The sequence below is a fragment of the Schistocerca piceifrons genome, unplaced genomic scaffold (assembly GCF_021461385.2).
Source record: "Schistocerca piceifrons isolate TAMUIC-IGC-003096 unplaced genomic scaffold, iqSchPice1.1 HiC_scaffold_961, whole genome shotgun sequence".
Taxonomy (NCBI): Eukaryota; Metazoa; Arthropoda; class Insecta; order Orthoptera; family Acrididae; genus Schistocerca; species Schistocerca piceifrons.
The window spans coordinates 302,501-307,500 of record NW_025729236.1 but is presented as its reverse complement, the minus strand read 5'-3'; the positions used below and the strand labels follow the sequence as shown (position 1 = coordinate 307,500).

Below are 5,000 nucleotides of genomic sequence, written 5' to 3'. Positions count from 1 at the left end.
TTTCGTGTGAACAGCCGTTGCACACGAGTCAGTCGATCCTAAGCCCTAGGAGAAATCCGATGTTGATGGGGGCCGTCATAGCATGATGCGCTTTGTGCTGGCCCCCGTTGGGCGAAAGGGAATCCGGTTCCTATTCCGGAACCCGGCAGCGGAACCGATACAAGTCGGGCCCCTCTTTTAGAGATGCTCGTCGGGGTAACCCAAAAGGACCCGGAGACGCCGTCGGGAGATCGGGGAAGAGTTTTCTTTTCTGCATGAGCGTTCGAGTTCCCTGGAATCCTCTAGCAGGGAGATAGGGTTTGGAACGCGAAGAGCACCGCAGTTGCGGCGGTGTCCCGATCTTCCCCTCGGACCTTGAAAATCCGGGAGAGGGCCACGTGGAGGTGTCGCGCCGGTTCGTACCCATATCCGCAGCAGGTCTCCAAGGTGAAGAGCCTCTAGTCGATAGAATAATGTAGGTAAGGGAAGTCGGCAAATTGGATCCGTAACTTCGGGATAAGGATTGGCTCTGAGGATCGGGGCGTGTCGGGCTTGGTCGGGAAGTGGGTCAGCGCTAACGTGCCGGGCCTGGGCGAGGTGAGTGCCGTAGGGGTGCCGGTAAGTGCGGGCGTTTAGCGCGGGCGTGGTCTGCTCTCGCCGTTGGTCGGCCTCGTGCTGGCCGGCGGTGCAGGATGCGCGCGCCTGCGCGGCGTTCGCGCCCCGGTGCTTCAACCTGCGTGCAGGATCCGAGCTCGGTCCCGTGCCTTGGCCTCCCACGGATCTTCCTTGCTGCGAGGCCGCGTCCGCCTTAGCGTGCTCCTCCGGGGGCGCGCGGGTGCGCGGATTCTCTTCGGCCGCCATTCAACGATCAACTCAGAACTGGCACGGACTGGGGGAATCCGACTGTCTAATTAAAACAAAGCATTGCGATGGCCCTAGCGGGTGTTGACGCAATGTGATTTCTGCCCAGTGCTCTGAATGTCAACGTGAAGAAATTCAAGCAAGCGCGGGTAAACGGCGGGAGTAACTATGACTCTCTTAAGCTTCCGACCCCGAGAACTGGCGGTGCTGAGCACAAGAACACTACAGAGCTGCTGCAAAAGTTACAAGATTTTCGAGCGTATGACGGCTCCTAGCCCGAAGCAGCGTGTCGGCGTCGGCTAGGCTGCTGGTTATTTTTCTTCGCCTTGACTCCTGGGGCCTATCCACAGGAGGAATAAACCGTCTTTGTTCTTCCTTCTTTGTGTCTTTATTTTGTGTTTTTTGTCTTGTTCTTCCGCACTGATATATATGTATATGTGTATGTTAATTTTTACTTGTATTTTGTGGTACCGCCCTGTAAGTCCCCACCTCGGTGGCGGACATGGCGTCAAACACCTGCCACGTACTATATATGTATATATTTTGTGTTATTCAAATTATTTTGAATAAAGACGGCTGTTGATAGCCAAATGCCTCGTCATCTAATTAGTGACGCGCATGAATGGATTAACGAGATTCCCGCTGTCCCTATCTAGCTCCAGCTGTCTCATACTGTGAGCCCTCAAGCTGTGCGGGCTCTCGGTTGGTAAAAGGCAGTGTGGGGAAGGATGCGTCTCAAACAGCCTCTCCTTCTCAAGTGCCCTTACCTGCCTTCTTGAGGTGGAGCTGTTAAGCCTTCGGGCAACTGAAGGGTAGGGGCGCGACAGTGTGCTGAACAACTTGTACACTGGTTCTGATAGCTGCATTTGCTGTGGTGGGATCCTGCCCCAAGTCGGCGAAGGCCACTCGCCTTGTCTTGGACCCCAAGACATGCTCCGCCAAGCCGGGGCGTGGTGACATGTCCCCGGTCAGGTTAGATGGGTCCAGACCTCCGAACGTCTGGGGGACCGGCCCGGCACCTGAGTAGGACCGGGTCTTTGGCCTTTGGTGGGAACCTGGCCTAGTAGGGGGCGAAGGACGGAGAGTGAATCCGCTCTCCCGGAATGTGGGTGGCATTCGCCGATAAGGGAGCGGGTGAAAACTGTGGTGGTGTGGCTGTTGAAGAGGACTAGTGCGCTGTACCCACGGCGTGCTAAACCTGGCAGCTCAGTTACTGATAGCTCTTGGTCAAGGGGCGGGACCGGTGAGCGAGCTGCATATAGCCTCCCCCCATGCCAGAGAGGCCGGTCCGGGGCAAGAGACGGGCCTCCACTTTTACACTCTCTAATTATCAAAATGGCTGAGAATCAAGAGAGTGTTAATACGTTAGATACTAGCGAAGTTTCGAGCCTCGAGAATGTGTCTGTCGCTGAGCGACATTCGAAATTTCTGAGATTGCTGGATAGCAGCATTAAAAATGGTAAGATAAGCAATTATGCTATTAACCATATTAGGGACTTTGTAGCCAACTGGGCAATCGCCCACTCTCAGTTAGAGGGTAGGGTGGCAGAATTAGAAAAAGAAAATGAAAGACTTAGAGGTCAACCGGCCCGGTCTTATGCTGCGGTTGCTAGAGCCCCAGTTGCCAAGGCACCGACAGCGAAACAAACTATACAGGATAACATTAAGAAAGTTACTCCCACGGTGTTCATTAAACCTAAACCTGGTGATGACATTAAGACTGTTAAGTCAGTATTCGAGAAGTGCGTAGATCCTAAGAAGGATAAGATAAAGATAAATAATGTACGCACTGCAAAGAATGTGCTGATAGTAGAAGCAGCATCACAAGAGGACTGCCAAAAGATCTTAAACAACGAGCAACTAAATAACAAAGCGAAGTGTGAACCTCCTCGCAAGCGTCGACCTTTGATGTGTCTGTATGATGTACCTACGTACATGACAACGGACAATCTGGTAGACGCAATATATACCCAAAATTTTGATATGAATATGACAAGAGGAGAATTCGATGAACAGTTTAAGTTACGCTTTAAAGTAGGACCACGTGAGAAACTGACAGTACACCACGTGGTAGAAGTCTCGCCAGGTTTATGGAAATCACTAACGAGAGTGGGTCGGTTGTATGTTGGCTACTCTGCGTTGAACATAAAAGATTACCTGGCTGTGCCGAGATGCACAAAATGCCAGGATATTAACCATACGAATAAATATTGTACGCAACCCGATGTCATTTGCGGCCATTGTGGCCTCTCTGGACATATCAAAAAAGGCTGTCCTAATAAGGACAAAGCTGCGGTATGTGTACCATGCAGAAGACGAGGCCGTAAGTGTGGTGGACCTAAAGATTGTCCAACCCACCGAATGTTCTTAGACAGACTTGTCCAAAGAACAGATTATGGCGATATTTAAAGTGGTACAAGTCAATGCTATGCGCAGCCAGATGGTTGCACATGAGCTACGGAAGGTAGCGGAACAAGAAGGAATAGATATTCTTTTGATACAAGAACCGAACTCCTGTGCGGGTCGAGTCCCTGGTTTTCCCGCAACAGCACAGGTGGTATCCTCAGGTGGGAACCCCATGAGTGCAATTATAGTATTGAATAAAACTATTAAAACTACGATATTAAATCAGTTCTGTACTGAGCATATTATAGTTGTACAACTAAATCTGCTGTCTTACAGTATGTACGTTGTAAACGTCTACTGCCAATTCAGACATGACATCAAGATTTATCTTGATCAGCTGAATTGGATACTACGAGTTTTAGCCGGGCAGGCTATAATTGTAGCTCTTGATGCTAATGCTAAGTCCCCACTCTGGCACAGTGATGTACAGGACGGTAGGGGTGCGGAGCTTGTTGATTTGATAATGGAAACGCACATGTATGTGCTAAACTTGCCTGGGTACCCCCCGACCTACTCAGGGAGGGCGGGTGCAACATCAAATATTGATGTCACACTAGCAAGCGAGAGGGCAGCACCCCACGTCCATAACTGGCAAGTAAGAGAACATCTTACTGTCAGTGATCATAACTGTATAACATTTGATATAGCGCCGACCATCACGGATGTGCCAGGCGAGTGGGTGGAACGCTTCAATTATGCTCGGACAGACTGGGACCGACTCGTGCAGGTGTTCAGTCCTCCCGAGTTCGGAGAGGACATAGGTAATATTGATGAAGCTGTGGAGGAGCTGGTAAGCTCCGTGCAAACGGCTATCACACTGGCTGTACCTCGAATAGCGAGATACATCTGCAGGGAGTCCACCCCATGGACCCCTGAATTGACTGTGCTCAAACGGTCAGTCAGAAGGGCGCGAAGCAACTACCAAAGGAGCTTTGCCCATGACGAACGACAATACCACCTGCGTATTTATCGTCGTCTGAAGCAGAGATACAAGGATCAGTTGGACATTACAAGGCGCCAATCCTGGGAAAGATTTGTGAACGATCAGCTGGGAACAGACCCTTGGGGAGTTCCTTACAAAATCGTTCGAGAAAAAATAAGATCGCCCATGATGCTGTCTACGCTACGTGCTGGGGATGGAGACATGACCAAGAATTGGGAAGAAACAGCAAGGTTGCTGTTGGATACATTATTGCCTGATGACATTGAGGACCAAGACTCGCACGAGCAGCGGGACATACGTCAGGCGCTGTCGATTCCGTATCTTAACGATACAAACGTGTGCCCTTTCTCAGCAGAGGAGGTAGAAGCAACCATCTACACCTTTGCAAGGAAGAAGGCGCCTGGTCCTGACGGGATCCCTGTGGAGATCTTACAGGGACTCGCACACTTGGTCGCCCCGGCACTAAGTCGTATTTACAACAGCTGTTTACAAAGGGGCTATTATCCACTAATGTGGAAAACTGCAGAAGTTGTAATTATCAGGAAAGGCCCTGATAAAGATCCAACAGTGCCGAAATCCTATCGGCCTATCTGTCTGCTGGATGTAATGGGCAAAGCATTTGAGAAGTTGCTGGCTGACCGTCTCCAGAGTCATCGAACTCTGTATGGTATGAGTGATAGGCAGTTCGGATTCCGAAAGGGTCGCTCCACCCAGGATGCGATCAATGAGGTTTGCCGGATTGTTCACTCTGCGACGTCAAAGTATGTACTTGGTATAATGATAGACATCTCAGGGGCCTTCGACAACCTGT

General features: G+C 50.6%; 1 pseudogene; it reads left to right on the top strand.

Annotated features, from left to right (window-relative positions):
- Nucleotides 1–5,000, top strand: part of LOC124774425 — a 9,836-nt pseudogene that overhangs the window by 1,862 nt on the left and 2,974 nt on the right.